Source organism: Pipistrellus kuhlii, unplaced genomic scaffold (assembly GCF_014108245.1).
Source record: "Pipistrellus kuhlii isolate mPipKuh1 unplaced genomic scaffold, mPipKuh1.p scaffold_m20_p_2, whole genome shotgun sequence".
Taxonomy (NCBI): Eukaryota; Metazoa; Chordata; class Mammalia; order Chiroptera; family Vespertilionidae; genus Pipistrellus; species Pipistrellus kuhlii.
Genome location: NW_023425515.1, coordinates 70,273,824 through 70,297,798, shown reverse-complemented (window position 1 = coordinate 70,297,798; position 23,975 = coordinate 70,273,824). Strand labels below are relative to the sequence as shown.

The window sequence follows — 23,975 nt, the reverse complement described above, 5'->3', positions numbered from 1 at the left end:
GCAGGAAAAAAAAAAAAAATCAAAACCAGGGAAGGGGGGAATTCTCTGGATTTTTTAGCAGAAAAAATATTTCCCTAATTAAAACCACACTTTGAAAGATGTTATTATAAGAGGTGCATGGGCAGGAATATTGAGCTGAGGTAGAACATTTTTATAAGAACACAGTGACATTATTTTATGATTAAAGCAGAAGCCAAATCTGTAAAAACAGGTGTGTGTGTTTTGCTATAGATGGGCCAGATTTGTCCTCCAAGAAACTCAGTGCCTGGGAAACATTTTTAAGTACTTCATGGTCAGAAAGTACACAGAGCGCCTAACATCCTACTTAAGAAAAACCCAATTATTTCTAACTTATTTGTAGCATAGCTGGGATCTAACAGGAGTGATAAGCTAACTTGTTTTGACATTTGCCTAAAATATTCTATTGGAAATATTTAGGCCAGCATCATAGAAAGTACTTTTTTTTTTTTTTTAATAGTTTATTTGCGTCAAACTAACAAGATATGCCAGGGAACAAGATCTTGAATGCTCCAGAACATGCTGCTTATATTAAAATAATAAAATAACACAAAGTAAAAATAATATAATACATAAGCCCTCATGCACTGCTGGTGGGCATGCAGACTGGTGCAGCCATTGTGGAAAACAGTATGGAGCTTCCTAAAAAAAATTTAAAAATGGAATTCCTATTTGACCCAGTAATCCCACTTCTAGGGCTATATCCCAAGAAACCAGAAACATCAATCAGAAAGGATATATGCACCCCTATATGCTTAGCAGTACAACTTACAATAGCTAAGATTTGGAAATATCCTAAGTGCCCATCAGCAGATGAGTGGATCAGAAAACTGTGGCACATCTACACAATGGAATACTACACTGCTGTAAAAAGGAAGGAACTCCTACCATTTGCAACAGCATGGATGACGTGGAGAGCATTATGCTAAGTAAAATGAGCCAGTTGGAGAAAGATAAGTATCACATGATCTCACACATTTGTGGAATATAATGAACAAATTAAATTGATGAACTAAAATAAATCCAGAGATGTAGAAGCATCAAAGTGTCAAACCTCGGAGGGAAGGCAGGAGAGGGTTGGAAGGGGGGGGGGGGGGGAGAGGGAAGCGGGGTAAGAAATCAACCAAAGGACTTGTATGTATGCATATACTAGTAAGCATAACTAAAGGACACAGAAAATAGGGGATGGGGACATGTGCTAGGGGTGGAGGGGGGAGGGAAAGCCACTGGGAAGAGGTCAATGGGGGGGGAAAGGAGACATAGGTAATACTTTCAACAATAAAGAATTTAAATTAACTACTTTTGTTCAAACCTTTACATCCCCTTAGCAAGAGTCCTTTGTGCATTAAATGATGGAGGAGGCAGAGATAAGGGGATATGCACATTTTCTATGCTCAGTAGAGCCAAAGAATAAAAAAGGATTAGAAATTTATTTTCAAATTCCTTGACTCCTTTTTATGGTTAATATGAAGTTCATTCAAATATAGATAATGTAATATATAATAATGATCCTATTTAATAAAAGGCTAATATGCAAATTGACTGAACTTCTAAATGACCCGTCACTATGACGCTCAACACAGGAGCTGCCCCCTGGTGGTCAGTGCACTCCCACAGAGGGAGCACTGCTCAGCCAGAAGCTAGGTTCATGGCTGGTGAGTGCAGCAGCAGTGGCGGGAACCTCTCCTGCTTCTGCAGCAGCACTAAAGATGTCAGTTGGGCATCCCCCAAGGGTTCCTGGACTATTGGAGGGTACAGGCTGAGCAGAGGGAGCTCCCCTCGAGTGCACACATTTTATGCACTGGGCCTCTAGTAATATAATAATTTCCAAATATCCACCACATTTTGAGAGCAGTGTCCCTTATCTCACAAAGATAATTTACAAGAGCATTCCTTTGACTTTTAGAATCTATCAAAATAAAAGTAAATAGTCCTAGCCAGTTTGGCTCAGTGGATAGAGTCGGTCTTCATACCAAAAGGTCCTGGGTTCGGTTCCTTGGTTGCCGTCAAGGGCACAGACCTTGGTTGCAGGCTCCTCCCCTGTTGGGACCCTACTCTGGGCTCACGCAGAAGGCAGCGAATCTTTCTCTCTGTCTTCCACTCTCCCTAAAAATCAATGGAAAAATATCCACGGGTGAGGATTAACCAAAAAATGTTAAATTAATCGCTGTGACTGAAAAGCAGTTAAAAATCCACTCAAACTCTAGTTGAATCCCCGAGTTATTACCCCATTGCTCTTGTCTCACTGCAACTGAATAACCCGTTCTCTAATTTTTAAATGCAGTTTTGTGACATTATATTGTTTCTATTATATTATAATTATTATAGATTACATTATCTAAATCTTATATGAGTTTTATATTAAACCTGAAAAGGAGTCACAAATTTAAAAAGAAATCTTTAATCTCTTTTTATTATTTGGTTCTGAGCACAGAAAATGTACATATTCCCTTATCTCTGCCACCCCAAGCCCTTAATGCACCAAGGACCCTTGCTAAGGGGTGGATGGGTTTGAATAAACACATTTAATTAAGTATTATTTCATTTATTACATTTTATATTATACGATTTTATTTTATATTTTATTTGATTATGTTATTTTATTATCTTAATAAAAGCAGCACCTTCTATAGTGCTGGCCTACATATTTCCAAAAGAAAATACTTCCTAAGAAGAAAAGTCCACCAGCCTGACAGAAACGGTGGGCTGATAACCTCTCTGAGGACTAAAATCTGATAGGGTTGGGGGAGAGGAGATGGGCAAGAAAAAACAAATCTAAGAGGCAGAACCTTTACATACTTAGGAATATCTCTGATAACCAAGAGGACACCTCCTGGAGAGACTGTTCCTCCTCAGAAACATTGTCATCAGGAGTCTCACCAAGAGCCTGCGCGGGCCCCTCTCTTGTGCCACCACCCCTCTCAGTTCCCTCGGCGGGCCAGGGCTTCTCCCCACTCCGCCCAGCTCTCCTAATCTTGCTGAGGAGAGCTTTGTACCCGAGGGCATGTTTGTGTCTCCAACTAGGTTAAATAATACCCATTAGAACCAAAAATAATAATAAGTGTTGGAACTGGAGCAAAGCAAATCTCTGCCTACTCAAGGGCATGAAATTGTGTGTGTAAAGATGGCTGGGTGCTATTAAAGAGGGGATGATGTTGTTATTCGCATTCTTGGCACACTTATTTCCTCAGTAACGTAACCACAAACCTGACTAACCCAACTCAAATTATCATAAATTACAAATTATGAAAACGAATTGAAAGTTTACTGTATATGAAAACAAATTTGAGTATCCAGCTGATGACATTTTCAGACCAGTTTCTTACTCATCAGCATTAATACAGTGTAATATTTTCAAAAAGAAAAGACTTTTCAAAAGCAGAAGCATTTTAATTAATATATACAAATCCACAGGGGTGAATTCACCTTTCACCTGTTTTCTCCAGTGGGTAAAGCTTTCGAAATGAAAACCTGATCATCTTAACAGTTATAAAGATGACCATAGTATTTATAAAGATCTTATAACTGAGATAATATATAATATATTAAGATTGTGAGTCAACCCATGGACACTGGATGAGTCATTTGGCAAATATTTGCTCAATCTATAATGTTCTGGCAATGCACCAGATACAGGGGACACCTGGATGATAAGAGGAGACAGAATCACTGCCCTCTCCAATAGAAATGTTTTCCAGAGTTTATGCCACCACATCAATCACTAAGAAACAGATACAAAAGCTGAAGGAAAGTTATTGTTATATACAGGTGGGGCAAAATAGGTTGGCATTTGTGAGTTCCCGAAATAAAGAGTTTATTCTTGTATTATTATTGATTAAGTATTGTGTTATTTTCCATATGAACAACTGTAAACCTCCTTTTGCTCCACCCTGTGTAGTAGTGACGGTAAGTATGTAAGTTAATAAAGGAACAGAGCATCTGGCTCTAGAATCTCAAAAACAATTTTCTCTCTAAAGAGTGCACCAAGCTTCCCAGAGATTAATATACTAGTGATGATGAACTATCCTGGAATCAAAGACTAATTGATAAAATGCTGGGGTCTGCTCTTCATTTCTGATAAACCAGCACTATTAGGATTTATTGACTTGGACATAAACTTTCATGGTTTTAAGAGCTATCCCGTATTTTCCAGTGTATAAGACGACCCCCTAATTTTACAGTTAAAACATAGGTTTAGGCCTATATTCGCTGCATACGACTGCCCCCCACTTCAAAGAAAAGACTTACTTTGCCATCAAGATCTGCAGGTAATTTTTGCGCAATTTTGGTCTTTTGCCCCCGATTTTGGGTTGACTTTTTTTCGGTTCAAAAGTCGTCTTATACGCCGGAAAATACGGTACTGTAAGACTGCCAAGAGCCTCTACAAAGACCAATGGAAGTGAAATCTCACAGACATAGCACATTACCACGTGAAATATTATGAGTCCTGCACATGACCACTGAAACTGCACTCTAAAAAGGCCACGAGCCTCCCATAACCGACTGCACAGAGGGCAGCCTGGGAGAGGGGGTGGGAGCTCAGGAAAAGGCAAGACTTGGGGAATTTTGTATTATCGCCTCTTGCAACAATCACTGTCTTGCAAAATATATCAACTATAATATAGTTCACTAAACAATTAACTTAATATTAAATATCTAGCTTCAGATGTCACCAACCAACCCAGAGACTTCTTAGAGACAACTAGATAATCAGTCTGGAGAGCGGTTGAGATACCAAAGCTGGTGATAGAGGGTTTTGTGCATGAAGATGACCCTGAATATGTGGATTTATTTCAGAGGACAAGAGGAACACAGTGGAGGGTCCTCTGAGCCCTGCCTACTTCTCTCTGTGGCTATGCCAGCGCCCTAGGAGAGAGGGAGGAAAAAAAGAGAAACAGGAAAACACATTGCCCACGAGGTAAAGACTGAGTTAATCTTGAATTTAAAATCCTCAGGGTCATCCCCTTCTAATGAAAGCACAATTCAAACTCCTTTCTAAGACCTGAAGGCTTCACACAAGCTGTCTCCTACCTACCTCACTGACTGCATCTCAGCACCCCTCCCATTATTACACTCTTCTTCATCTAGTTCTTCAAACACTCCAAATTCATTCACGCGAATTCACTCCTCCGGCACTTTGCAGTTGCTGGTCCCTCTGCTAGAATGCTCTTCCTTCTGCTCTTCACTGGACTGGCTCCTTCTCACCATTCACATCTCAGCAAATACCACCTCCTCAGAGAAGCTTTCGGATTGCCCTAAAGTACCTATCCCACTCCCTTTCCAGTATATCCTGTGTTGTATTGTCTTCATAACACTCATTCTCTCTGAAAGGTGCTTTTTCATTTATTTGCATTTTGTTTAATGACTCTGTTTACCACATAAGCATAAGCTCTATAAGATAAGGGGCTTAAAAAAAAAAAAAAAAAAAAAAAAAAAAAAAAAGATCAGGGGCTTTGTTTTGTTCAACACTGCACAGCCTAACCCCACCACCAGCACCTAGAGCATCTGTTACATGGTGGATACTCAGTAAACTGGTTGAATCTCAAGTGCCACCTTATGGGTCACCATACAGAAAGTCACCCAGGATCCACGGGAAAGCCACTTTCTGCTCCCTTGGCAGGCCCACCTCCTGGCACAGTGACTGTGACCCGCAGCCATACCAGCTCCGCATCTGCTTCTGCAGCCCCTGGAAGGTGCCAGCGACCCCGCTTCCCTTGGGAGACTCTCCAGCTTCCTTCTCATCTTCTTATTGGGAGGCCTTATCCTTCTCATCTCCAACAGGTCTTCCCATTGTGGGAAAGCATTGCTTAAAGAACCCTTCAAAGACCACCGTTACATGCTACTGAATAAAATGATGCCATTTGCACACTAAGCCTGAGGTATAAGGGGGAAAAAGAGAGACGAGGTAAGAAACCTTTTCACTCAGGTTTCCAGTGTTTATGACAAGAAGATCACCTAAAGGTTGGCTGCTCTCCTTCCCTTCTTTCCCAGTGGTCCGGGAAGAGGAACAGCCCCTGGCCAGGTCCAGAAGGTTGTGGCAGTAAACAGTAGGCTGGCGATCCCCGCTGGATAACCAAAAGCTCTCCAAGAAAAAGATATACGAACAAGGGAAAGAGACTCAGATCCTACTTCTCCTTACTCCTTTTATCCTCATCCCCTCACTCCAGAATCTCATCCCTTCTTATCCTAGTAGCATGGCAGCCACGACACTACTGATTCCCACGATGAAGAATGGTGCCTCTGAAACCCTGGTATGAAACCAAAAGGACAGTTTCTATCAAAACCCTGTATGGTCTAATGCATCCTTTCCATTCCATACATCAAGCTTGCTCTAAATCAAATACATTTTTATTTTTAATCCATAAGAGTTTACTTGGAAACTGGGAGATGTGCTGTTATCCACTGAAGTTGGGGATAAACAGATGTTCTTATTATCTGCAAGGGTGAGGATATAGCCATAGGAAGATTTCTTCCAGGCAAGAAGAGTATAATAGGCACTATATATATGTTCAGAATGAAAAGAACTTTTGGAACACAAACCATTGGAGATGACACATACGCTTGAATTTGTCCTGACACAGACACCTAAGTGGCATGTCAAAACCGTGGAGAAGACAGAAGACACCTAGCTGATGAAAGTCCGAAGCGGTCAGAAGGGAAGGCAAAGTATGCAGACCACCAACTGAAGAAGCCCTGCCTAAGGTGTAATGAAGAAGTTTATGCTGACCAGCGGGTAGAGACGTTGAACGTGTAAGGCGAAGGAGAAAGAGTCGCACACAGAACGAAAGAACTTGCGAGTCACGTGGCCCATGGAGGCTCCTGGAATGGTACAGGGCACAGGTGAAGCAGACCTTCATGGGATCCATTCTAAGTCACTTAACCTGGAGTAGTCTTGGGTTTTTAACTATAAAATGGGACTAAACATGCCTATCTTACAGTGCCGTTGGGAAGATTGAATAAAATAGCTCCTGTGAACACACTGGGGGTCACAGTGGTGCCAGGGGGGTTTGGTGCGTTCTTCGCCTCCTGGTTAATCACAGCCTACAACCAGCGTTAAACAGATCTCTGGTCCCAGCCTTGGGTGGGATCGATTTCCGTGGAAGCCACGTGGTAATATGTATGGTTAGCAAGTGATGCTTATTAGAGAGAGATGGAAAGCCGCATGATTTCGTTTCTCTGCCACAATGTTCCACCTGCTGTGGATTACACATCTCCAACAAAAGAAAACAGCTGCCACCAAGTGCTGGAATGAGAAACCTTGAGAATTACAATATTCACAAACGACAGACTGATGTCTTTTAATGGTATGTCTCACTATGGCATTATTCTGCCAACACGTCCCTTTCTGAGCCTCAAAGGTTGTTTCTTGTTTGTTTTTATTGATTTGGGGTATAAGAAACAAATTGAATCTGAAACAGTCAAGATAGCATTTTCCCTTTGCTGAACCATTATAAGGCAACGGTGCAGTCTGCGGCTGAGACCGGAAGGTCACCTATCCAGGCCTGCGTCCATCAGGGACCTGGAGGTCAGCGTGGACCTGAGGCCTTGGAGCCCCAGAGCGCCGAGCTTCGGGCAGGCCCGCAGCCTCCCCACCCGGCTGGGCTGCCAACTCACAGCGCAGGGACCTTCCTCTCAAGCACCGGGCGACTTTTTTAGGAGCTGCGGAGTGGGTGGCTGCTGATAGTATTCTCATGCGCACTCCCACACCATCTTTAAATATTGCCTTTGAACAGCAAACAACATCCTCCCGCTCCCAGCCACTCTCTCTCCCCTTTCTACTGAAGATCATAAAAGAAGGAGCATTGGGTGGCTTGGTTTTTAGTTTCTGGAAATCCGTTTATATAACATATCGTTAAAGGCAAAATAACAGCACACAAGGAAGGGGGCTGAGATCTCTGCCTCAAAAAAAAAAAAAAAAAAAAATGCCAAGTTACTGCTCCCTGCCTGAACACTGCAGCTTTCTTACCGCCACCCTCTCCCCCAAACCGCCTCGGAGCTCGCTTTGTTAGGTCTAGTTCTATTGTGGCGGGAAGAAGGGGTTTGCGGGTTGTTGTTTTTTAAGGTCAAAAGACCAGATCCTTGCACTCTCCCCTGCTCCTATACAGACCTTACACAAAAGAACAATAGTGAGCGAGGAACCCGTCCCCTCTCAGGTGCCCAAGCTCCCCTGAAATTAGAAATTGGGTCCCGAGCAGAGTCCTCTCCGCTCTCTGCGCACCTCGCTTGCCAGCGGGCTCCTCGCCTCTCCCGCCTTCCCTGGCGGGCTCGGGGTTCCCAGCGCCCCGCCGGTGCCCCTCCTCCTCCCCCTAAACCCAGAATTGGTGGACGGTGGCGGGGGAGAGAGAACCCTTGCCACCCTCTAGGGTTTGGAGGAAATGCAGAGGAGCAGTCGGCTCAGCGTGGCCCCCACCCCCGACCCTCCGCTTCAGAGGCGGTAAAACCTGGGGATCTGGGCACCCCGACCAGCACCCCGACCCTCCCTCACCCCGCAATGCACACCCACCGCGAGCAGCCCGGGATAGTTACCCGCCGAGTCCCAGGCGCGAAGACCGCAACACCGCACGGGGCTCCGCGGCCCGGGTCCCGCCGCGCTCACTCGGCCGCCGCCGCTGGCTCCGCGCCGGCTGTGCCTCTCCCGCGGCGCCCGCAGCATCGGGCCGCGGACACCGGGGAAAGGCGGCGTGGGTGAGGGGCGGCGTGGGCACCACTGGATCCCCGGGACCGGGCCGGGGAGCAGGGAGGGCGCAGTGCCGCCCGCAGGCCGGGCACCCAGGCCGGTGCGCTGCCCTCCGCGCCCGGGTCCAGCTGCCCGGCGACTACGGGGAAGCTCCTCCCGCTCGGCGTTGGCGCCGGAGGGGCGGTGGCCTCGGCCGCCCCCAAGTTGGCAGAGGAAGGTGCCCCCCCGGTGGGAGAGGCCAAGGGGCTCCGGGTCCCGGGACGGCTAGGCATGCGCGCAGCCGAGCCCCTACCTTTCGGGCCGGGCGCCACCGCCGCGCGCCCTCGCAGGGCGTTCCGCACCGAAAATCACCGCGGGGAGGAGGCCGGGTGGGTGGCTTCAGGACAGGGGGAGAGGATCTAGTTCCACCGCCAAGAAGACACTCCCATGCCGCCCGGTGGTTTGTTTGGAAAACTGCCCGGTAGACGGAGAGGGGCAGCCGGGCCCCCGCCCCTTCCCCGCGCCGGCAGCGGCGGAGTAAACACACTGGCCGGGCGCTCGCCGAGGCTGCTGTGACCCCGGGCGGCCGGCCCCTGGCCCACAGGGACGGGTGTTGGGGAGCTGAGAATTCACGGACTCTGATCTTCAAGGGCAAACCTTAGTGCTTTTTTTTTTTTTTTTTTTTAATCTTTCGGAGATGTTATTTTAGGGAGAAGAACGACGAAGGTGGGTCGTGCATTTTCACAAGAAGCTCTCCCTTGAGAAAAACATATAATGTCCTCATCCTTGGATCGCTCTGAATATTTTTTTTAATTTCAGTGTGTGAGATAATTCATTGTCTAACAGCATTCAATTAATAACCCCAGCCTTTGGACGCTGAGCATCATAATCACATGTTATCGGATGACACTGTGGAGAAGAGGCTTGGGCTTGGGGGTGATTCAAAGCGGGCACCCTGTCACGAGCTGAAACCAAGTCGGTCTGTGTTTTAACAACGGTCCCAGGAGGCAGCACTTGGTATTGTCTTCGTTTTAGTTAAAAACAAAACAAATAAACAACCTCCCCCCCAAAAAAAAACAACAAAACTGGGAGCTTTCAGAAAGTCCCTCCTAGACCTTTTCCTTTCTAGAAGTTGCCTTTGAAGTAACACACAGATATTGTCATCTTAGAGGTGGCTCCGGAGACATCAGGGCAGTGAAAAACATTCAGGCGATTTGTCCTTCTGGGCCTGTGTTTCTTGAGGCTACTTTGCTCTTTTGGCTTCTCCTGAATTCCTCAGTATCCTCAGTGATCATCAGAGTAAATACCGCGGAGCAGGAGGAACTTCCCTGCAGCTCCGGAGGGGCTCCGCCAGGTCTCTTGGTCTCTAGGCCCAGCGGGGAGGGCAGCGCACAGGCTGGTGGCGCCAGGCTTTTGGCGGCACTGCGCCCTTCCCTGCTCCCAGGCCTGGGACTCAGCTATGTATTTGCATATGTAAATAACCATCCTGTTGATTTCCCCAGTACTGAATTATGAGTGCGTGAAAAAAGAATTCAGGTTTCCCAGGAAGCTTACTTGAAACTTTGTCAATAATAGTATCTCCATATTCTATTCGTCCTGTCCTGGCTTCACTGGTGTTAGCAGCCTCATCTCAGGGGCTGCATTTTCTCTCCTTCCAGGGGCTGGAAGCGTGGTGGGAGGGTGGGACTAGAGATCAGTAAGTCCTCAGCACATGACTGTGTAAAATATGTCTTTGATGGAAGCCATAATTAAGACAAATGAAAGAAAATAATTGCAGCATATTATTCAAGAGGGTTAATATCCAGAATATATAAAGGATTCCTATAGACCAGTTTTTTTAAAATGACTATTTAAAAATAAGACCCTAGTCTATAAAGTAGGCAATTCACAAAAGAAATAAAATAGTGCACAAATATGCACAAAGATTTTAGTGTCTTTTTATAACACTATTTAGGAAAATGTAAACAACAATGAGAAATCAGATTGACAAAACCTAACAAGATTAACGAGATTAATGAGTTTTGTCCAAGGTGTCAAGGAAGTGTAAAGTGGTACATCCTTTTTAGAGAACAACTTGGTGATGGCTATCAAATTTACAAGGTTCTTTTGGGTTTGAATTTCAGAACCTTAATTAAGTTTCCTTAACTTGCTTCCTTTGAAGACAGTTTGACTTCATGCCGAGAAGCAAGGTAGGAAAGAGGACAAGGAAGGGAAAAACAGGAAATATCTTAGCAATTCCCTGTACAAAACACACACACACTGATGGGGGTTCCTCGGGAGCTGGGAAGGGGTCAGTCTATAAAACTGCCCTGTCTTGGAGCAGCTTGCTCATTCCCTCATTCAGTCATGAGCAGTGTTAAAAGCCTGGACCCCAGTCCAAGCTCTCCTAATTTCTACTCCAGAACTGTGATGGACAATTCCATCAAAGCATTACAGATAACTTTATTCAGCCCATTTCTGTAAGTACCACATTAGCTAACATCTTAGTCTCCTTAGGTGGTTTGCAGAGAGCTATACTGTTGGGAGTATACTTCATGTGAGTGTTTTTAGAGGATAGATCTCTAAAAGTGAATTTCTGGGTAAAGCCTATGTGAATCTCCACTCCAACAATTTCCTAATTTATTTTTCATGTTCATAAATGCACACTTTTAAAGAACACTCTTTCCACCGTGCTCCTGAAGCAGAGTGCAAAGCGGAGTCACCACGGTGAGCTGTAAGCGGTACAAAAGCTTCTTTACATCTTCCAAACTCCAGTCTGCTACGAATGCTTGTATCCTTCACACCAGCAGCTTGCTTTTCTAGGACTCCACCCTGTAGAAATGATTACATATAAACACAAAGATAGACATAGGGATGGTCACAGCAGCATTGCTTATGTGGGGAGGAACAAACTGTCCTCTACCCTCAAGGTTCTTCCCGGCCTAATAACCAAATAGATATGAGAAAGACTAGCAAAAGAAAATAAACAAATTTAATACATACATCTGTATGGGAAGCCCATGTCCACGAGAGAGTCAAAGACCCCACATGCAGGAAAGGTTCAGAGATACAAAGGGCACGTCGGTATATAAGACATCCTGAGCGAGGGGTGGGGTGAGATGCCTTGGGAATTTGGAAAGCAGGCCTTGTCCTGGCTGCTATGGCTCAGCTGGTTGGGCGTTGTCCCACGCAGCACCACGAGGTCTCTGGTTCCATTCCTGGTCAGGGCACATGCCTGGGTTGTGGAGATCCCCAGTGAAGGAGGCAGCTGATTGATATTCCTCTCTTTCTCCTTTCCTCTCTTTCTAAAACCAGTAAAATCACATTAAAAAAAAATAAGAAGAGCAGAACTTTAGTACATAGAAGTTTACCCTGCCCTATAGCTAGGTTAAAAAAAAGTTATATCTGATAATCTCTTATGGCCTTTAGTTCAAATTCTTCTAGGGAGTAGGCCGTAGGGGTGTCGAACTCAATCAGAGAAGGGGCCAAAATCTAAAATCCAGCCTAAATCGCGGGCCGAATGGTTTACTGAACAGTCATAAACTGTCATTGTGATGGAAACGCAGCGGAGTGCAGTGATGACAGCGCGGTGCGGGCCACATTGCAAGGTCTGGCGGGACGGATTTGGCCCTCGGGCCTTGTGTTTGACACGTGGAGTAGGGGGGAGGGGGACTGAATTCTCTCTTGAGCCTTCTGCTAAAAGTTGCCCTTAGCTCAGTGTTTCCCAAAGTGTGGTATGCATACCCCCAGGGGTATGGGAAGAGTTTGGTGGGGATATGCACTGCACTGTGCTTAGCTGCACCTAATTCTACGTTCTCAGCGTTACGAAAATTATAAAAAGGGTACACATATGTCAAAAGTTTGGGAAACACTGCCTTAGCTCAGTACATTCTGCATACCACAAAGAAACATCTTGGGGTGACTCATTCTGGACCCCCACACTTGGAATTCTAAAAAACAAAAACAAATACAAAAAAACAGGAAAACAGTGCACAGGAATACAGTGACTGATTATGGTATACCCTACTACTGAATGCAGCTATTGCAAAGCTATTATACATGTACATATACATATATTGGGATGATAACTACTGTATATTGGTTTTAGAAGTTCTACATTTAGGAAATATTTACTGTGTGACTCATGTAGATCAAGCAGAAAAATAAAGAACCAGTGATATGTGTGGATATATTTGTGAAAATATAAGAAAAGTTTCTGAAAGCTACACACCAAAATGTTGACAGATATTTCTTCTAGAAAGTGGAATTTTAGGGACAGAGAGGAAGTGATGAAGGACTTTTGCTGTTTACTCTAAGTATTTCCAATAACTTGAGCTTTTTATAGTGTCCATGAATAACTTTTGTAAGTTTTTTTTTTTTTTTAAAGATGTGTTTGGGAAAATAAAATAAAATGAAAATGAAAATGCACTGGTGTTTTGGCAACACTTTGAACTCTAACGTGGTGATTCTCTATCTGCATGCTCATCATCTTATATAATGCATTTTTTCCAGTCAAGAAAGATCAAGATAGAAATACCGGGTAAAGACAAAACAAACTAAAAATCTTACAGCAACATTGAAAGAATAACAAGAAAATCTACATGAATCTTGTTTTTATTTTGCAGTGGGGGAAAAAAAAAGGTGTGAAAGAAGCTTGAAGAAAAAGGTAAAACATTTTACTTCATAAAATTGAGTTTCTAAGGGACAAAACACACCAAGAAATAAAAAGACAAGCTGGAAAAAAGTATTTGCAACACATGGCAAATTATTAATTTTCATAATAATATGAAAATTAAACCAAGAGCTCTTTGGGGGAAATAATATAGAATGTAATAGAAAATAGAAAAATAGGCCAACTACATGGACAAGCAGCTCTCTGAAGAGAAAAATAATATAAATATTATTTAATTAAACATATATGTATACCTACTCTGTTTTAGGCACTGTTCTAAATACATATGCAGCAGTAAAGGAAGAAAACAGATAATGATTCTTGCCTCCATGGAATTTTCATTCTAGTGGATTTGAAGAGTGTTTGCTTCACTAATCACATTTAAAATTATGTATAACTTGCACTTATTGGTAAAAATTATGATTATTAAAATGAATTGTGGCCCTGGCGGGTAGCTCAGTTGGTTAGAGCGTCATCGCCATATGTCAAGGTTGTGGGTTAGATCTCCAGTCAGGAAACATACAAGAATCCATAAAAGTGGAACAACATATCAAAGTTCCTCTCTCTTCCTATCTCTCTAAAAATAAAAAATGAAAACTTTAATCTCATTGTGGAGATACAGGTACTTTCCTGTGCCGTTGATCGGAGTATATATTGGTGCAGCATTTTTGGAGGATATTTTAGCAATTACAACTTTAAACATTTATGTACTTTGATACAGAAACGCCTCCAAAAGAAACTTCTGTAACAATTTCCTTGCACAATTATACAAAATTGTATATAAGAACTACCATTTAGATATTGCTTCTAATCTAAAGGTAAACTGAATCTAAATGTAATCCAGTAAAGGGTTGGGATTATAGAGTACACATATACCATAGAATTCTGTTTAGTTCTATTCCTAATGACTTGGAATAATGTCCAACATACTATTAAATTAAACAGAATGCTATGGTAAAACAGGTTGCCTAGTAATCCTGTTACCTGTAAATATAATAGAAACAATCATGATAGTTATAATGAAGCTTACGTTAGCACACAAACAGACCATATCTGAAGGAACATACACCGTTGTTGAATTTAGCCACTTCTAGAGAATGCACTCAGGGGAGAGTGAAAATTATACATTTCTGAATGTTTTATTTCCACAAAAAGCACCTACTTATTTGTAACTGTCAAAAAGGATTTTTAAAACATTTTAGGTGTTAGGAATTTTCACATGGATTGCTCAGAGATATACCCAATTGAGCCTGTAGGGGAGTGGGAGGTCCGTGGGTTTCCTGAGAAGGCGTGGCAAAAGCTATGTTGTAAAGGGCTGGTTGTGCACCATCTTCATCCGAGCCTTGATACAGTGACAGTGGTTTTGGTTTCTACTGTGCTCAACCTCAGAATGAAAGGAAATCCCCCACTGCCAAACTTCACATCACCAATAGGTATTTATGAGAGATTGACTTGTTGAGCCAAGAGACATTGGGATACAAACTTGGTTCTGGAGAGCCCACCAGGATCCACTGCTGGTGCATACCTAGGAACCTGTCCTTTCCTTTTGCCATTATACCTGAAGATAAACAGAGGGGCACCAAGAGAATAGGGGAAAAGAAAGGCAATGTAGAGGCCACTGGATACACTTAAATGTAAGCTCATATTAATTACTAGAGGCCTGATACATGAAATTCATGCAAGGGTAGATCTCCTTCCACCGGCTGCTGGCACAGGCTTCCCTCCAGCTACTGGCACCCGGGACCTGGACTTCCCCCAGCCTGGCCTGGCACTGCCTGAGTTCGCCATAACCCCTCCTCTTTCCCTCTCAGTTGACTGCCCTGCCAGTTGGAAGCCTGGGCCTCTCTCTGTGGGGTGATTGTGAGGCGAAGGCGGGGCCCCCAAACCAATTGCATCATACCCGCCTTGGCTGGCCTGGCACCAGTGTGTGTCATAGTGTGGTGGACTGGAAAGTCATCAGGGGGGTTGTTCTGTTGTTTGATAAATTTGCATATTATGCTTTTATTATTATACTAGAGGCCCATTGCATGAAGATTCATGCAATAGGCCTCCCTTCCCCTGGCTGCTGGGAATGGATGGCACCCAGGACTTGGGCCACAGCAGAGCCAAGCCTTCAGCTTTCCGGCTTGGCTCCTGCTGTAGTAGAGTCAAGCCTTCAGCCTTCAGTGGAGCCAAGCCTTCAACCTTCAGGCTGGGCTCTGGCCACAGCGGAACCTTCAGTCTTCAGTCTTCGCTTGAGCAGAGCTTTCAATCTTCACTCTGTGCCTGTATATGCAAATTAACCTGCCATCTTTGTTGGGTTAATTTGCATACTTACTCTTCATTGGCTGGTGGGTGTCAAGGAGGTATGGTCAATTTACATCTTTCTCTCTCTCTCTTTTTTTTTTTTTAAATATATTTTATTGATATTTTACAGAAAGGAAGGGAGAGAGATAGAGAGCTAGAAACATCGATGAGAGAGAAACATCGACCAGCTGCCTCTTACACACCCCCTACTGGGGATGTGCCTGGAACCAATGTACATGTCCTTGACCGGAATCAAACCTGGGACCTTTCAGTCCACAGACTGACACTCTACCACTGAGCCAAACCAGTCTCGACATACATCTTTCTCTTTTATTAGTGTAGAAGAGTAGAGGCCTGGTGCACAAAACTCATGCTCAGGGGAAGGGTGGGGGGAGATGGGGGTTCCTCAGCCCAGCCTGCCAGCCTGCACCCTACGGGATCCCTGTGAGATTGGGCCTAAACCAGGAGTCAGACATCCCTCTTGCATTCTGGAACTGCTGGCTCCTAACTGCTTACCTGCCTGCTTGCCTGCCTGATTGCCCCTAACCTCTTTCCTGCCTGCCTGATCGCCCCTAACTGCCTCTGCCTTGGTCCCCACTGTGGTGGCTTCATCCAGAAGGACATCCAGAATGACATTGGCTATCCAGTCTAATTGGCATATTGTGCTTTTATTATTATAGACTAGAGGCTCAGTGCACGAATTTGTGCATGGGTGGGTTCCCTCTTAGTGGTCTGTAGAAATTGGGCCCCAGCTCACACCCCCAACCTTGAAGCCCCAGCTGGCACCACCAGCCTCACAGCCCCACAGCGCCACCTGGCACCCTGCCTTGGCCTGGTGCTGGCCCTTCACCTGCTCCACCATCTCTCCTGTCATAGCAAGCAGTTGAATTTCATTTCCTGGTTGAAGGACCACCCGAGGGGACAATTTGCATATTAAGTTTTTATTATATAGGATACTCCTGCCAGACGCTAATTGATTTTATATAGGTTATATTTATTAGACACAGCACCCCTATGAGCTAAATATCATTATCCCCATTTTCCAGATGAGGAATTAAAGACTCAGGGAAATTGCATAATTTGTCCAAGGGCTTAGAACTATTATATTTCAGTGCTGGGATTAGAACCCAGAATACACAACAAAGCCCTGTTTTCACACCAGGCCATGATGCCTTCATCTCACTCAAGAGATGAAGGATGTGAGAAAATCAATGAGTATTATTGCTAGGGTGTGACTTTTTGGGCAAACACAACCATGATAAATGAAATGGGAATTCTTTGGAAACTTAATTTAGCCTTTTGTACATGGTTATCAAGTTAGTGACTGGGATGGAATTGCAGTCAATTCCAGGCCCCTTTGTTCCCATTCTGGTTCCCCCAAACCAGAATGTTTTCTCTAGGGATATATACAATAGAATGTGGATTCCTGAAACATTTCTTCAGGACCCCAGTCATCATTTCGCCTCCCCGTCTCAGCTCTCTCTTTTACACCTGGACTCGCTTTGGGGGATAGATGTCCCATTTTTAGGGAAATGATAGCCTCAGAAGCAGTGAAATGGCATCAGGATCATCACAGAGAAGGCATCTTCAGCAGCCTTCCCAGAGCAAACTCAGCACTTCAAGTCTTCATTCATCTTCCTCATCAGGAAGAGCTTATTACACCGCAGGACACCATGAACGCAAGAGAGCCAGTGAAGAGCTATAGATGCAGGAAGCTCTTAAGAAGAGCTGAAGTAGACATAAAACAAAGAGTTAAAGCTCACTAATGTTTCCCAGTGGTTTAAACTAGTAATCTGTTTTACTACAATTTTTGTTTTTACAATATCATTTTATAACCTTTTAGTTAATTAATTTATATTCTGTGGTCAGAATGCCATATTGGCAGCAGATTTTCCAAATCTTGCACATTGATGACAATATACTAACCATCCAAGCAGCTATCTGCAGTGCTTCAAAGGTTATATAAAGTAAATACTGATAACCTTTGTCTTCATCATCAGGTTAGTATAATTTCATAAAACTGAGATCCTTCTGAATCCCTGCCTACGGGACTAAAAAGAAGCAAGTGTAATTTTGTTTTTGCTTGGAGAGCGGGAAGGGGTAGGCAGGATTTAACTGTATGCCTCTGTGGCTATCACATGACAAATCAATTTAACCAAGACTTGGGGTTCACAAAATTTTGTGTAACTTTTAAGAGCTTTATTGGGTATAGATTAAAAAGCTTAATACCATAGACTTTCCTGGGCCCTGAGAACTGAGTCCTGCCACGGAGAATCTAATTTCTCATACAACATTCTAATCCACAGGCTGGAAAACAGTAAAACTCCAATACCAAATATTTGAAAGTTGTCCCTAAAGTTTACTTAATTCCAAGATGATCCACAAATTCATTTGTACATTGCTTCAAAAAATGTGCAAACCCCTTACAGTTCAGCTCCCTCCCCTCACCCCCCCTCACCCCCACACATACTATATCTGAGATCTCTCCACTCACCACTTCCATAGAGGGACTTGGGAGTCTTACATTTCTAGCTCTGACTACTTTTTGAAATCTGTCTTTTTTTTTTTTTTTTTTTTTTTTTTCCAATAGCAATACGTTTACTTTTCACACAAGGTGCCATTGCAGGTAACCATCAGAGAACAGTTTTTCAGGCACACAGAATCAAACAAAGGCATTTTAGAAAGCTGTCTCATGGTACATGGAAAGCTGGGAGACATATCCAGATACAATGCCTAGGAAATAAAATGGGCTAATGCCATTTGTTAGTATGTTTATGAATCACTCAAGAGTGTTGTTATAGGCTGTCCTTACCTGAAAAAAGAATTGCAACTACTCTGACAACTCCTAAATTCAGGTCTTGTGAAGGGTACAACAGGCAAGCAAGAGACAGATACCATGTCCCATTCAGAAGAGAGACTGAATTGCCACCTGGGTTGGCACATTTTAAGAGTTGATAAAGCCATCTTAATAGCTTCAGGTTGAGTTTCACTTGTCCCATAGGTTGGCAATCAGCATAAGTCGGAATTTCTGAAAGAGTAGATGAATAAGTCTAGGGTTTTAAAAAACAGTGTCCATATGACAAAATTGCTATTTTACAACTTAACCCAATTTCTACCTATTGTCCTGCAAAAACCTCTTATCTAGTGAATTATAGTGAAAGCCTCTAGCAACTGTAACAAATGTTTCCTAACCCAGTTCTAAATCCTAAGTATCAGAAGCATTTCTGGTTTGCGTTCAGAGATCATAATAATCTGGCCACTCAGTGTGTGTACTAAGTACTTTCTATATGCCAGGCACTGTTGTAGGTGCTAGGAAAAGTGTAACAGTGAGAAAACAGACAAAAATTCTTGCTCTCCTGGAGCTTATCTTCTAATAACTAAGTGTCCCGAAAAAGAGTCCTCAAACTTCAACTGTTGAGCCTTTCATCTCCATTTCACCTGTGCTTCCCTCCCACATAGCATTCACTCAGCCCATCCCAGGCCCAGGTTCCCTGAGCCACCGCATCAGACATCCCAGACCTAGAACTGCTCTCTGTGATAATAGCTGAGGACCCATGACTCACTCTTCCACTTCACATTCTTGGGCAAATCTCCCAAACTCCACTCAGACTTCCTTCCCTTTCTCTCTAGAACAGCCTGCTTCCCTGCACCCTACCCCCCAACACAAAGACAGTAGCGGACTTCACCTTCCCTGCCTTCATCAGTCTAGGCTTTGAAAACTAAAGTGACATAGGGTAAGTTCTCATCTAAGGATCTGGTCTATGTATGCTTTCCCCTGTGACGAAAAAGGCATGAGCCAACAGAACACCAAAGCTTGGGTTCCTTCTTTAAAAAAAAAATAAAATAAAATAAAATAAAAAAAAAAAAAAAAATATATATATATATATATATATATATATATATTAATATATATAAATAAATATATATTTATTTATTGTCTAAAGTTTTACATATGTCTCCTTCCTCCCCTCCCCCTGCTTGACTTTTCCCCTACCCCCAGCCACTCCCACCCCAGGCAAGCCCCCTTGGGTTCCATCTTGAGATGAAGGAGGGATTGATAATTAACAGCAGGGGTCCAATGGGGAAACATAAAGAGGTTTAGGACAAATGCTTACTAACAGGGATCTAACAAGGCAGAGTGTGGCAGCCCCAAATGAATAAAAGCCCTAGACAGATGTGGAAGGTCAGGTGTAGCAGAAATAAAATAAAGTTTGCTGAGCATTGAGGAAGGGTTTTGTAATTATTCTCACATATAATAGTAACAAACCTGAGAATTAAATATTATTAAGATAAAATGGAGATTTAAAGAGATAACAAATCATGCCGAGATAACAAAATCATGCCGAAACCAGTTTGGCTCAGTGGATAGACCGTTGGACTGAAAGGTCCTGGGTTCGATTCCAGTCAAGGGCATGTATCTTAGTTGCGGGCACATCCCCAGTGGAGGGTGTGCAAGAGGCGGCTGATCGATAATTCTAACTCTTTATCCCTCTCTCTTCCTCTCTGTAAAAAATCAATAAAATATTTTTAAAAAAATAAATAAAGAGATAACAAAATCACATTCAAACTTGGATCTGGGCAGGTCCAAAGCCCTTAACCATACATTCATTTGACACAAGGAGAGGGATCTAATGCTTTTGATAGAAAATCTCTCAATTGACTCTGACATACACCGTGAAAAAAATTTAACTGAACAGAACAGATAAAACTTGATTCAAAATTTTATGAATTTTGATAAAATGATTCATTTATGTCTTTAATTCTTTTTAAAAGTTTTTAAACTAATTTTCTATTATATTCACATTTTATTTTTTTTCTAGTACAAATTATGCTCTTCTCACTGCCCTTAAAAATTAATTTATACTTTGATTTTACGACTCGGTTGGAGTGTTGTTCCATATACCAAAAGGTTGCAGGTTTTATTCCCAGTCAGGACACATGCCAGGGTTGTGGGCTGGATCCCCAATAGGGGCCATGCAGGAGGCAGCCAATCAATGTTCTCCTCTCACATCAATGTTTCTCTCTCCCTCTCCCTTCCTCTCCTCTAGAAATCAATAAAGTGTTCTTTAAAAAGAAGCAGAAGCAGAAGCAGAAGCAGAAGCAGAAGCAGAAGCAGAAGAAGAAGAAGAAGAAGAAGAGAAGAAAAAGAAGAAAAGTGGAGGAGAAGAGAATGAGCACCAATTATTCATTCACTTAAACATTTGTGAGGAATTCACCATGTGCCAGGCACTAGGCAAGGAGACCTCAGAATCGGGGGCAGATAAGAGCTCTAAAGAGTGTTGTGCTTATGAGCCAGGACTCTGGAGTCTAATCACCTGGTTTTGAATCCTGGCCTCATCATTTAGTCCCTGTGTGACCTTACCAAATTGCCTAATCCAGTGGTTCTCAACCTTTCTTGTGCCGTGCCAGCAGTCAAGGGTTCGGTGAGCCTGAGTGGGGCTACGAAGGATGGAGAAATGATAGACAAAGAGAAAAAGTTGGGTCTAGGTAGATCTTCTGTGCCTGGCTGAGGACACAGAACAGATCCAGACTGCAAGCTGATGGTTTACTTAATAGTCAGGGGCAAACAAGGTAGTTTGCAATGTTCTTATAAGTTTCACTTGTTTTGACAGCACTTGCTGCCCCTTCCACAGCCCACTAGCTACCCAGCCAAGATCTAGGGAGCAGTCACGAGATCAAGGTTAATTATGCTTAGAGGGCTGTGCCCTTCAAGCCAGGACTTGTTGGCGACTTTGCCAGCACGTCAGTCTGAGGCTTAACCCTATAACCTCTTCCTACACTTTCTAATGCCGAGACCCTTTAATACAGTTCCTCATGTTGTAGTGACCCCCAACCATAAAATTATTTTTGTTGCTACTTAATAACTGTAAGTTTGTTACTGTTATGAATTGTAATGTAAATATCTGTGTTTTCCGATGGTCTTAGGTGACCCTGCTAGCGGTTGAATGGCTACACAACAACACTGCACTAAGGTACAAGGTCCAGCTGGGCTGAGGCAACATCCTGGTGGGAGACAAGCAATCCCTGAAGAGGATGTTGCAATAACCTGTTAACCATTCTCTGCTATTCTTTGTTGAGAAAGGTGAGAGTGTGGGGTGAGCAATAAATTATGCTCTTCCTTCTTCAGATGAGTAAGTGTTCCAGGGTGGGGTTGACGGTCAATCAAGCAGTAGAAGAGGGTGAAATCCAGGCTGGTTATAGACCTTTGTGCCTATGGAAAAGCACAGTGCTGATAGAAGAGAAGGGAACATTAACATGCCCACAAGTAAGTACAAGCAGGAGAGCCTTCTTTCTTTTATTCTTACTGGTAAGTAAGATCTGAAACAGGATCTTGGTGTGTTCCTAGTTGCAGTGGCAGCAGCTGCGCTGGCTTTTACAAAGCACGATTTCTGTAATGTGGTTAGGCAGCTCAATCGGGAGCACAAATGTAAGGCTGGCCATCATTGCTAGAACCAGGTCTCTCACAGAGGCTCGAAGGCGTATCATCGACACCATCAGATGCTTCGGTTAAAGCTTCTGGAACATTGCCATGGTGTGGTTGACAGGTGTTTGGCTGGAGATACACAGATGAGGAAGATTTTGGTTTAGAGAGCCACAAAGTTCTCTGCACCAGCCACAGATGCCTCTGCCTACTTCCTTACACGTCCTTTTGCTGAGAAACCATTCCAATGCTGAGGTTAGGTGCTGTGGTGGAGAGAAATGATCTGCCCACCACTATGCACCCTCCCTCTTCCTCCGTGTGCACCTCCCAGCAGCAGAGGTCGGCAGGGAGGTGGCCTCTGCTTCCTCTCATCAGGGAAATTACCCGGTGACCTGGTGAATGGCAAGCACTATAGCAAGCATTGCCGGAGGGGACCTCCCCTGCCACGAAGATGCGGCCGTCCATTGTCACGTAGACGGAGAACTCATTGGTCAGCCGCTGCACCTGCTCACCTGCTCGGGCTTCCGTCATGCCAATCTGGTGGGTGATGTGGGAGGAGCCCTCCTTCTGAGGTTGGAGACCAGCTGGGCCCGCATGCTAACGTTGGGGTCTGCCACGCCTTTCACTTCTTGCAACCATGGCTTTCGCAGACCCAGATCGGGGCTTTTTCAGAAGGTGGAGGTGATCCGGCCCGTGGACAGGAGGGTTGGAACACACATGGGGAGAATCAAGATCTTCAACTGTGACTCCACCTGTTTGGCCTCACGGGCATCTTTGCAGACCGCAGTGAAGGCTCACTGCATAGGCCCCTGTTCTCGGCACAGAACTGGCCGAGGCAGACATTGATACCCCTTTAGATGAAGTGGCGCACAGCCCTGCCATCCTTGTTTCCATCGCCGCTGGCAAAGCCTGGGTATGCCACGTCAAAGGACGTAACGAGATTGCTTTTCTTCACCGCAGAGGCTATCTCCTTCCACTGCTTGGGGCGAGGGTCCACCACGTGGGGTGTGGGCAGAGGTGTGCAGGGGGAGAACGCTGGGCTGTGTGGCATTTTGGAAATGTCCTCCGTGGCGCCCGTGAAGTCAGAGCCGCACGTCTGGGGGTCCCAACAGCCATCGCCCTGCAGCTGCAGGCCAGCGTCCCTGGAGATGGGCATGTGACTCCCCCAGATCGGTTTGGGCAGAAAGACATCTTGGCTGAACTTGGAAAATCTTTGCAGGAAACTGGCTCTGAACCTTAAGGCCCGGTTCCAGACATGGTCTGCTCAGTGACCCACCGGCCGCTTTTCAGCACTTCGCTGTTCTCACCCAGGGCCAGCTCTGCAGACGCCTTGCAAAACTCGGCCAGTCCCCCGATGGCAGGTGTTCCAGGATTTTTGCAGCAATCTGGCCTCTGCCTTCCAGATACTAGGGAGCACATAAGGCTTTCCATAATCATCCCCGAAGGTGCCAACTCCCAGATTCATCTTTTCACTGTTGGTGTCTCTTGGAAAGGCTTTGGTGACTCCCAGGATGGGATCTGGGGCACCCATCTCCCCACATAGGCCCACCAGGAGCTGGCTGGGGCAGAAGCCACCCTTGTGAGGCCTGAGTGGAAGGCTTCGGGGGGCCAGGACAGGTAGGTCAAGGCTGGGGTGCAGCAGGGCCATGGTGGGCACACAGGCAGTGGCAGCTGCAGATGGGAGCCAGGGCGGCCTCTTTTTCTTTAATTTTAATTTTTTAAAGGCAGAATCTATTAGGTTCTTGTGAAGATTAAATGAGACTCTTGGTAAAGCCTTTGGCACGATGACTGGCACGGAGAGTACCGTAGCTGTTGAGCCGAGGAGGACAGTAGGAGGCCTGCACACACAGCATGCAGGACCTCATGGCCCGGGAAGATGCTTTGCAGAGCGAGGTCTTGAAAACAGAGTTTTTTGTGGCTGGTTGAGGAAAGAGGAGGGATGC

General features: G+C 44.4%; 1 protein-coding gene and 1 pseudogene across 10 annotated transcripts in view; both read right to left on the bottom strand.

The window, feature by feature from the left end:
• ST3GAL6 (ST3 beta-galactoside alpha-2,3-sialyltransferase 6) overlaps positions 1 to 9,125 on the bottom strand; it is an 82,780-nt gene extending 73,655 nt beyond the window's left edge. For 4 of the 10 annotated variants that reach the window (XM_036448390.2, XM_045584025.1, XM_036448398.2 and 1 more), the window contains exon 1: positions 8,545 to 8,852. The gene's annotated coding sequence lies outside the window, so the exon portion shown is untranslated. Of the gene's footprint in view, positions 1 to 8,544; positions 8,855 to 8,987 lie in introns of those variants that run through there. The other 6 variants (XM_036448397.2, XM_045584026.1, XM_045584023.1 and 3 more) reach the window with 5 other exon arrangements.
• Positions 9,126 to 22,157: 13,032 nt separating this feature from the next.
• On the bottom strand, positions 22,158 to 23,711 carry LOC118722973 (annotated as a pseudogene).
• Positions 23,712 to 23,975: the final 264 nt, after the last annotated feature.